This window comes from Rutidosis leptorrhynchoides, chromosome 2 (genome assembly GCF_046630445.1).
Source record: "Rutidosis leptorrhynchoides isolate AG116_Rl617_1_P2 chromosome 2, CSIRO_AGI_Rlap_v1, whole genome shotgun sequence".
Classification (NCBI taxonomy): Eukaryota; Viridiplantae; Streptophyta; class Magnoliopsida; order Asterales; family Asteraceae; genus Rutidosis; species Rutidosis leptorrhynchoides.
The window spans coordinates 145,836,170-145,848,706 of NC_092334.1; positions in this window are offsets into that span (position 1 = coordinate 145,836,170).

Consider the following 12,537-nt stretch of genomic DNA (forward strand, 5'->3'; position numbering starts at 1 on the left):
GATGAAAACGAATGGGAATGTAACTGTAACCATCTTTGTTAAGTAGAAGTATTTTGATATATGTCTTGAAGTCTTTCAAAAGTGTATTAATACATCTTAAAACACTACATATATGTACATTTTAATCGATTCGTTAAATCATCGTTATTCGTTACATGCATGCGTTGTTTTGAAACCTTTAAGTTAACGATCTCGTTTATAATCCATTGTTATTATACCTAATGAGGTGTTAAATTGTTATATTATCATGATAACATAGTGTATTAATATATCTTAATACGATATATATATATATATATATATATATATATATATATATATATATATATATATATATATATATATATATATATATATATATATATATATATATTAAGACGTCGTTACAACGATAATCGTTACATATAAATATTGTTTCAAAATCCTTAAGGTAATAGTCTTGTTTTATGTATATAGTTTATTATTAATGTACATAATGAGATACTTAATTATCATTTCATCATGTTAAACATATATATATATATATATATATATATATATATATATATATATGTCCATATATATTATCATGTCATATACAAGTTATAACGTTCGTGAATTATCGGATAAACTGGGTGGTCAAACGTTTACATAAAATTCATTTTAATTAATCAAGTCTTAACAAGTTTGATTGCTTAACATGTTGGAAACATTTATACATGTAAATATTAATCTCATAATATATATATATATATATATATATATATATATATATATATATATATATATATATATATATATATATATATATATATATATATATATATATATATATATATATATATATATATATATATATATATATATATATAATCATGGAAAAATTCGGGTTATGACAGTACCTACCCGTTAAATAAATTTCGTCCCGAAATTTTAAGCTGTTGTAGGTGTTGTCGCATCTTCTGGAAATAAGTGCGGGTATTTCTACTTCATCTGATCTTCATGCTCCCAGGTGAACTCGGGTCCTCTACGAGCATTCCATCGGACCTTAACGATTGGTATTTTGTTTTGCTTGAGTCCTTTAACCTTACGATCCATTATTTCAACGGGTTCTTCAACGAATTGTAGTTTTCGGTTGATCTTAATTTCGTCTAAAGGGATTGTGAGATATTTTTTCGTTAAGCATTTCTTCAAATTCAAGACGTGGAAGGTATTATGTACACTAGCGAGTTATTGAGGTAATTCGAGTCGGTAAGCCACCGATCCAACACGGTCAATAATCTTGAATGGCCCAATGTATCTCGGGTTTAGTTTCCCCCGTTTACTAAATCGAACAATGCCTTTCCAAGGTGATACCTTAAGCATGACCATGTCACCAATTTCAAATTCTAAATCTTTTCTTCTAACATCCGCATAGCTCTTTTGTCGACTTTGGGCAGTTTTCAACCGTTGTTGAATTTGAATGATTTTCTCGGTAGTTTCTTGGATAATTTCCGGACCCGTAATCTGTTTATCCCCCACTTCGCTCCAACAAATCGGAGACCTGCACTTCCTACCATAAAGTTCTTCGAACGATGCCGCATCAATACTCTAGTGGTAACTGTTGTTGTAGGAAAACTCTGCTAATGGTAGATGTCGATCCCAACCATTTCCAAAATCAATAACACATGCTCGTAGCATGTCTTCAAGCATATGTATCATCCTTTCACTTTGCCCACCAGTTTATGGATGATAGGCAGTACTCATGTCTAAATGAGTCCACAATGCTTGGTGTAACGACTGCCAAAATCTTGAAACGAATCTGCCATCCCTATCAGAGATAATAGAGATTGGTATTCCATGTCTAGAGATGACTTCCTTCAAGTATAGTCGTGCCAACTTCTCCATTTTATCATCTTCTCTCATTGGTAGAAAGTGTGCCGACTTGGTAAGATGATCGACTATTACCCAAATTGTATTATAACCACTTGCAGTTCTTGGCAATTTAGTAATGAAATCTATGGTAATGTTTTCCCATTTCTATTATGAGATTTCAGGTTGTTGAAGTAGACCTGATGGTTTCTGATGTGCGTAAAGGTGTATACAAAATAGTTATATTTTTACAAGGAAATACTATTAAATACGATACAATTTTACACAAGTTATTTATTTATTTATAGAGTGGAATATACCTAAACCTTGCTACAACACTATAGGCAGTGTACCTAATCATAGAGTAGTATAGTTTTTAGTAAGTCCGGTTCGTTCCACAGGGAGACGACTTATTTTACACTATATTTTTAAACAATTATATTTGTACAAAATATATTATATATAGTAATAATATATAAAAGGGGGTTTACCGTTTAATGACCGGTTTGTCGATTTTAAAACATAAGCGTAAATATAAATGACAATAATTAAAGTGCGTAAAATAAATAACAATATAATAATTATGCTTATTTAAACTTCCGTAACCATGATGTTTGACGTTTTGATTATTTATTACCCTGGGTTAATTGTCCTTTGTCCTGGATGTATTTGAAACCTATCTGGTTTCTGTCCATAATAGTTCATCGGTCATAATTATAAAATGCTCGGCAAATTTAACCTTATACCCGAAGTCAAATATTCCAACTAATTGAGGATTCGAACTGTAACAAGGTCTTAATACTTTGTTTAATGAATACACCAGGTTATCGACTGTGTGTAAACCAAGGTTTTAATACTTTGTTAACAATTACATCAATTACCCTTGAATGTAATCCAACCCTGTTTTAATGAGTCCATTGACTATTAATCCATCCCGGTGTCTGGTCAAATGAACAATAATTTGTATTTATAAATATCCCGCCCATCGTATCCGATTAAGCGTATGTGGTTATATATAGATACGTCAAATTGTAACCTTAATATTAAATTAACGAGGTATCGTTAATTTAATATAAAGCCCATTAATAGCCCATAGTCTAATTTCCACAAGTGTCGTTCTTTTGTCCAAACCCCAATTATGGTCCAAAGCCCAATTACCCCATCTTAATATTTAGCCTAACATCGCGATTAATTCGGCTAAAATAAGCATAATAATAACATAAGTACGAGACATTGATTTAAAAAGGAGAACATAGCTTACATTGATTATTTATCGCGTAGTGTTACATGGACAGAGCTTCGACTTCAAAACCCGTAAAATAGCCTTTACATAACCCAAACTAATCTAATATAAAACTAACCTATACTATATATATATATATATATATATATATATATATATATATATATATATATATATATATATATATATATATATATATATATATATATATATATATTTATTATATTACAGAGGGAGTATGATAAAAATTGGTGTGTTTAAACTGGCCAAACTCGTTGCCTTTTATAGATGTGTCCTGATTTCTGAAGCCATGCGATCGTATGGAATTTGCTCTTCCAGGCCATGCGATCGCATGGCCAGCTGGATCCAGCCACATTGCTTTGTTTTCTTCTTTGTCGACGTTATTTAATATAATATATAATATATAAATAATTTATATAATTATTTAAATATTATATTATATTCTTGTGCATAGTAGACTTGTAATTTTTGGTCCGTTGAGTCGGGCGTTGATATTTGGCTCAGGTCCCGGTTCCGGATTTTTGAACGTCCTTTCATCCTATTTAATATCTTGTACTTTGCATTTTGCGGCTTGTACTCTTATCATTTTTGGACGTTTCTCATCAATAAATTGAACCACTTGAATTATATCTTGTACATTTGAGCTTTTTGGTCATTTGCGTCTTCAAATCGTCGTTTTCTTCTTTTGTCTTCGCACTTATTTATTTAAACGAATATTACATAAAAATAGAACAATTGCAACTAAAAGCTTTACATATTGGAAGGATATTGATACTAAATATATGTTCATTTAGAGTACTATCAGTTTCTGATGTTCAGCTTTGACTTTAGAACAAGTCAAACATTCTCCCACGTATGTGACAATATCGGCTTTCATACCCGGCCACCAAAAATGTTTCTTGAGGTCTTGGTACATTTTCCCTGCTCCGGGATTTATTGAGTACCTGGTTTTATGTGCTTCCCGAAGTACCATTTCTCTCACACCCCCAAACTTTGGTACCCAAATCCTTTCAGCCAAATACTGGGTTCCGTCTTCCCGAATATTAAGTTGTTTCTCTAATCCTTTGGATGTTTCATTCTTCAAATTCCCTTCTTTCAAAACTTCTTGTTGTTCCTCTTTTATTTGAGTAGTAAGATTAGTATGAATAATTATATTCATAGCTTTTACTCGAATAGGTTCCGTGTCCTTTCTACTTAAAGCGTCGGCTACCACATTTGCCTTTCCCGGGTGGTAACGAATCTCGAAGTCATAATCATTTAACAGCTCAATCCACCTACGCTGCCTCATGTTTAGTTGTTTTTGATTAAATATATGTTGTAGACTTTTGTGGTCGGTATATATAATACATTTGACCCCATATAAGTAGTGCCTCCACATTTTTAATGCAAAAACAACAACGCCCAATTCCAAATCATGAGTCGTATAATGCTGCTCGTGAATCTTCAATTGTCTAGACGCATAAGAAATTACCTTCTTTCGTTGCATTAATAGACAACCGAGACCTTGCTATGAAGCATCACAATAAATCACAAAATCATCATTCCCTTCAGGTAATGACAATATAGGTGCCGTAGTTAACTTTTTCTTCAACAATTGAAACGCTTTCTCTTGCTCATCCTTCCATTCAAATTTCTTCACTTTATGCGTTAATGCAGTCAAGGGTTTTGCTATTTTGGAGAAATCTTGGATGAATCTTCTATAGTAACCAGCCAATCCCAAAAATTGGCGTATGTGCGTTGGAGTTTTCGAGATTTCCCATTTCTCAACGGTTTCAATCTTTGCCGGATCAACCTGAATACCTTCTTTGCTCACTCTGTGACCGAGGAATTGAACTTCTTTAAACCAAAATGTACACTTTGAAAACTTAGCGTGTGAAGACCCATCCTAATCCATCTGGACGAATACATTACATTTGGTTACATCGCGAGGTATTTGACCTCTATATGATACATTTTACAAACATTGCTTTCGTTTTTAAAAGACAAACTTTCTTTACATTGAAAGTTGACGGCATGCATACCATTTCATAATATATCCAACTATAATTTACTTAATAATAATCTTGATGAACTCAACGAATCGAATGCAACGTCTTTTGAAATATGTCATGAATGACTCCAAGTAATATCCTTAAGATGAGCTAATGCACAGCGGAAGATTTCTTAAATACCTGAGAATAAACATGCTTTAAAGTGTCAACCAAAAGGTTGGTGAGTTCATAGGTTTATCGTAAACAATAAAATTCATTATTTTGATAGACCACAAGATTTAAATCCTGCATGGTAAAAATGGGCCCGAATCCTATACCCACCTGTAATGTACATGCGATATCTTTTAAATACAGTACACCTTTCTCGTGTACGAAATCATCTTTCATAAATCTTAGTAACCGTACACATATCTTGTGCAAAAAAAATAACATACACATAACCTGTATATAAAATCATTCTCTCGATACATAACATTCACTTTTCATTGCTTTCATAGCTTGGCTTGGTAACCGACCTTAACATATAATGCGCATAATAATATCCCCAAAACAGAACATCTCGTCTGTATAATAATCATATAAACTTCGAAGTACTAAATACTGTAGTGACCTGAACTTTTCCATGTTTATATATATTAATTGAGATTGATATTTACATGACTAAATGTTTTCAATGTGTTAAGCAATCAAACTTGTTAAGACTTGATTAAATGAAATAAGTTTCATATAGACAATTGATCACCCAAGTTGACTGGCGATTCACGAACGTTACAAAATTGTGAAAACTACATGTTGTGGTATATATAGACATATATATATATATATATATATATATATATATATATATATATATATATATATATATATATATATATATATATATATATATATATATATATATATATATATATATATATATATATATATATATATATATATATATATATATGGTTGACAAGAGATTATGATGAGTAAGTATCTCACTAAGTATATTAACAATGTGTGATATACATAAGAAATGAGATTACTAAGTTAAGAAACTCGAAATGATATATATAACGATTATCGTTATGATAACGTCTACTAAATACATATGTATCATATTAAGATATTGATACACTATATTTAACATGATAAAATGATATTTAAATATATCATTAAGTGTGTTAACAATGAACTACATATGTAAAAACAGGACTACTAACTCAAGAATTACGAAACGAGACTTATATGTAACGATTATCGTTGTAACGATATTTTAATGTATGTATCATATTAAGAGATATTCATACATCATAATATCATGATAATATAATAATTTAACATCTCATTTGATATAATAAACATTGGGTTAACAACATTAATTGAGATCGATAAACTTAAAGGTTTCAAAACAACACTTACATGTAACGACTAACGAAGACTTAATGACTCCATTAGAATGTATATACATGTTGTGTTTTGATATGTATTCTTACACTTTTGAAAGACTTCAAGACACATATAAAAGTACTTCTACTTAACAAAAATGCTTACAATTACATCCTCGTTTAGTTTCATCAACAATTCTACTCGTATGCACCCGTATTCGTACTCGTACAATACACAGCTTTTAGATGTATGTACTATTGGTATATACACTCCAATGATTAGCTCTTAGCAGCTGGGGAAGGCGAATGTAGTAGCCGACGTATTATATATGGAGTCAAAAGTATTATATATACCGACCACAAAAGTCTCCAACATATATTTAATCAGAAGCAACTGAATATGAGACAACGCAGGTGGATTGAACTGTTGAATGATTATGATTTTGAGATTCGATACTACCCAGGGAAGGCGAATGTGGTAGCCAATGCTTTGAGTAGAAAGGACAGAGAACCTATACGGGTAAAAGCTATGAATATAATTATTCATACTAACCTTACTACTCAAATAAAGGAGGCGCAACAGGGGTTGTAAAAGAAGGAAAGTTGAAGAATGAGATACCCAAAGGATCAGAGAAACATCTTAATATTCGGGAAGACGGAACCCGATATAGGGCTGATAGAATTTGGGTACCAAGGTTTGGAGATGTGAGAGAAATGGTACTTAAAGAAGCACATAAAACCAGATATTCAATACACCCCGGAGCGGGGAAGATGTATAAAGATCTCAAGAAACACTTTTGGTGGCTGGGTATGAAAGCTGATATTGCTAAATATGTAGGAGAATGTTTGACGTGTTTTAAGGTCAAAGCTGAACATCAGAAACCATCAGGTCTACTACAACAACCTGAAATCCCGGAATGGAAATGGGAAAACATTACCATGGATTTCATTACTAAATTACCAAGGACTGCAAGTGGTTATGATACTATTTGGGTAATAGTTGATCGTCTCACCAAGTCAGCACACTTCCTGCCAATGAGATAAGATGACAAAATGGAGAAGTTGGCGCGATTGTATTTGAAGGAGGTTGTCTTCAGACATGGAATACCCGTCTCTATTATCTCTGACAGGGATGGTAGATTTGTTTCAAGGTTCTGGCAGACGTTGCAATAAGCATTGGGGACTCGTCTAGACATGAGTACTACCTATCATCTAAAAACTGATGGGCAGAGCAAAAGGATGATACAAACGCTTGAAGACATGCTACGAGCATGTGTTAATGATTTCGAAAACAGTTGGGATCGACACCTACCGTTAGCAGAATTTTTCTACAACAACAGTTATCATTCTAGTATTGAGATGGCGCCATTTGAGGTACTTTATGGTAGAAAGTTTAGGTCTTCGATTTGGTGGAATGAAGTGGGGGATAGACAGATTACGGGTCCAGAGATAATACAAGAAACTACCGAGAAAATCATCCAAATTCAATAACGATTGAAAACCGCTCAGAGTCGACAAAAGAGCTACGCGGACAGTAAAAGAAAAGATATAGAGTTTGAAATTGGAGAAATGGTCATGCTTAAGGTTTCACCTTGGAAAGGCGTTGTTCTATTTGGTAAACGGGGGAAACTAAATCCAAGGTACATTGGACCATTCAAGATTATAGATCGTGTCGGACCAGTAGCTTACCAACGGGAGCTACCTCAACAACTCTCGGCTGTACATAACACTTTCTACGTCTCGAATTTGAAGAAATTTTTTGCTAAAGAAGATCTCACTATTCCGTTGGACGAAATTCAAATCAATGAAAAACTTCAATTCATTGAAGAACCTGTCGAAATAATGGATCGTGAGGTTAAGAGACTTAAGCAAAACAAGATACCGATTGTTAAGGTTCGATGGAATGCTCGTAGAGGACCCGAGTTCACCTGGGAGCATGAAGATCAGATGAAGAAGAAATACCCGCATCTATTTCCAGAAGATTCGTCAACACCTTCAACAGCTTAAAATTTCGGGACGAAATTTATTGAACGGGTAGGTACTGTAGTGACCCCAACTTTTCCATGTTTATATATATTAATTGAGATTGATATTTACATGATTAAATGTTTCCAACGTGTTAAGCAATCAAACTTGTTAAGACTTGATTAACTAAAATAAGTTTCATATAGACAATTGATCACCCAAGTTGACCGGCGATTCACGAACGTTACAAAATTGTGAAAACTACATGTTGTGGTATATATAGACATATATATATATATATATATATATATATATATATATATATATATATATATATATATATATATATATATATATATATATATATATATATATATATATATATATATATATGGTTGACAAGAGATTATGATGAATAAGTATCTCACTAAGTATATTAACAATGTGTGATATACATAAGAAATGAGATTACTAAGTTAAGAAACTCGAAATGATATATATAACGATTATCGTTATGATAACGTCTACTAAATACATATGTATCATATTAAGATATTGATACACTATATTTAACATGATAAAATGATATTTAAATATATCATTAAGTGTGTTAACAATGAACTACATATGTAAAAACAAGACTACTAACTCAAGAATTACGAAACGAGACTTATATGTAACAATTATCGTTGTAAAGATATTTTAATATATGTATCATATTAAGAGATATTCATACATCATAATATCATGATAATATAATAATTTAACATCTCATTTGATATAATAAACATTGGGTTAACAACATTAATTGAGATCGTTAACTTAAAGGTTTCAAAACAACACTTACATGTAACGACTAACGAAGACTTAACGACTCCATTAGAATGTATATACATGTTGTGTTTTGATATGTATTCTTACACTTTTGAAAGACTTCAAGACACATATCAAAGTACTTCTACTTAACAAAAATGCTTACAATTACATCCTCGTTTAGTTTCATCAACAATTCTACTCGTATGCACCCGTATTCGTACTCGTACAATACACAGCTTTTAGATGTATGTACTATTGGTATATACACTCCAATGATCAGCTTTTAGCAGCCCATGTGAGTCACCTAACACATGTGGGAACCATAATTTGGCAACTAGCATGAAATATCTCATAAAATTACAAAAATATTAGTAATCATTCATGACTTATTTACATGAAAACTAAATTACATATCCTTTATATCTAATCCATATACCAACGACCAAAAACACCTACAAACACTTTCATTCTTCAATTTTCTTCATCTAATTGATCTCTCTCAAGTTCCATCTTCAAGTTCTAAGTGTTCTTCATAAATTCCATAAGTATAGTTTCATAAAAATCAAGAATACTTCCAAGTTTGCAAGTCTACTTCCAAGCTTTCTAATCCATTCCAAGTAATCATCTAAGATCAAGGAACCTTTGTTATTTACAGTAGGTTATCTTTCTAATTCAAGGTAATATTCATATTCAAACTTTGATTCAATTTCTACAACTATAACAATCTTATTTCGAGTGAAAATCTTACTTGAACTGTTTTCGTGTCATGATTTTGCTTCAAGAATTTTCAAGCCATCCAAGGATCCTTTGAAGCTAGATCTATTTTTCTCATTTCCAGTAGTTTTATCCAGAAAACTTGAGGTAGTAATGATGTTCATAACATCATTCGATTCATACATATAAACATGAAACTATATCCAAAAATCTTGGTTAAACTCAAAGTGAAAGTATGTTTTTCAAAATGGTCATCAAGATGTCGTTCTTTCGACGGAAATGACTACCTCTTTAGTAATTGACATGTAACTTAAATTTCTGACTATAATGTAAGACCCGAATATTTATCTTGTATACTTGTGTATTATGGTGTTCAAGGGTGTGGGTTTTATTGTATATAAATTAAAATGCAAAAGAAACTGTTTCAGTAGGATCACGCGCCGCGCGGGTTTGGGGCGCGCCGCGCCATTTGGCGCTGACAGAATCCTTTGTTTTAATTGGTTTAAATGAAGGGTATTTGGGTAATTTCACTTGGGGCCGGATTTGTGAGCCATATTAGCTGGTTTGGATCAGTTTTGGATCATTTTCACATCCATTCATCACTCCCAACTATCTAGAGAGAGAGAGAGAGAGATTCTAGAGAGAGATTTAGGGTTTTGGTGAAGAAGGAGGCCGAATTGATCAAAAGCTCGAGTTCTAAAGTTGTTCCTTTCGTTCCTAGCTACGTTGTGGTGGTATTGGTAAGCTCAAACTCCGAATTTCATCTATTTGATTTGATATTCAAGTTAGGGTTTGAGTTAGTTTGATGAAAAACCCTTTTAGATGATGAAATGGGTTTAGTGATGCTAGTAATTGGGTTTATTGTTAATTGTTAGTGGATTTTGGGTTGGTGAACTAATTGGCCATGTTTAGGACTTGAAATTGAGTTTAATCACTTAAGTTAGTGATTATGGAAGTATTGAAACCCATTTAAGGTTATTTGGTTGACTAATTGTGACTTTGGGTCAAATTAGGGTTTGGTGGTGATTATGACCCATTTGGCGATTTAATGAAGTTTATAAACTTGAAATGGATTAAGTTGAAGTATAAAACCAAGTTAAATGTGTTTTTGTGTCAAAACTTGTAAATTGTGAGATTTTGACCTTATGGGTCAAAATTAGGGTTTAAGTGTCAAAATGGGTATGACACGTGTTTAACACTTGAGTTCGGGTTTAATTGACATATTAGGACCATTCTCACTTGTGTTAGTGATTATTGGTTAGTTTTGGGCACGGTTTGTGCTTGGAAGTGCATTTGGGTCGAAATTGCACTAAGTGACGAATTGGGTTGATTTGTAAATCCACTCTAAGTGTATTGTTGCAATTGTGATAATGGAATAGGTACTTTCCATTGGCGAGTTGCGGATTACTTGGAAGCATTCTTCAAGACTTCAAGGTGAGTGATAATATCCTATGTGCATATGTATGTGTAGGATGGGTGCGGGTCGGGTGAAGTGATTCTCGGCTATAGAGCTCACTTCACATATAGATGGATTTGATGGACTTTGGAATGAGTCCAATTGGCACGGTTGTGCATTTTGGTTGACCATCTTTGGCGAAGTACGCGTTCGCGTGTACATTATCACACGTGGTTGTGATGTGGTTGATATAACCCCAATGGCGAAGGGTATAATATTGAGAAGTGAATCGCGTGTGTATTCGGATTCACGATGACGCGTGTGGTTTCGGTCATCTTATTGTATTGTGGAAATGAATCTCGTGTAGTTCGGATTCATGGTGACTCGTGTAGTTCGGTCATCTTATTGAGGTAGTAATCTCGTGTGGTTTCGGATTACTAAGGCTCGTGTAGTTCGGCCATCCTCGATGTTGTGAAGATAGTAATCTCATGTGGTTTCGGATTACTAAGGCTCGTGTAGTTCGGCCAATCTTCATTGTGGTATTTGGTTCTCGGTATTGGGTTAAGGTGTTAACCTTGTTCGTTTATATCGTTATATATTAATGTATTGTTGTGTTGTAGCTAACCCTCCGGGTGTAGCTATTTGGCGTTGTTCACATCGTCGTTGGTGAACTTATATTGTTGTTGTATCTTTAGATTGTTGCTTAGAGATCGTACGGTATGCTTAGTGTAGTGCCTTATATGGATGCCTCGGTATGCGGTATTTGTTATTTTGTGGCGTGTCCATTTTATACATATATATGTATGTAGTATATTATCATTCACTAAGCGTTAGCTTACCCTCTCGTTGTTGACCCTTTTTATAGATTGCATGCGGATGGTGGCTCGGGTAAGCGCGAGGATTAGAGGACTTGCATAGTTTGCGTAGAAGGCTGGCTTTTGGATTTATTAGGATTGGGTAGCGTATCCCCAATCGCCATGCTCGACTTTGATTTGTATTAAAAGTCTTATGGTCGAAAATTGTATTTTGATAGTTAAAGGGTCATTTGGGTCGATGTGGGCCCCGCTTCGCAAACTAAATTTTATTAATGGAACGCGCTAGTTTTTATATATTGAACATGCGGTTAAAAGCGTTTTGTCTAAATACGTCGGGAACTAGTCAAACATTTTCGCATTTAAAGACTTTCCGGAC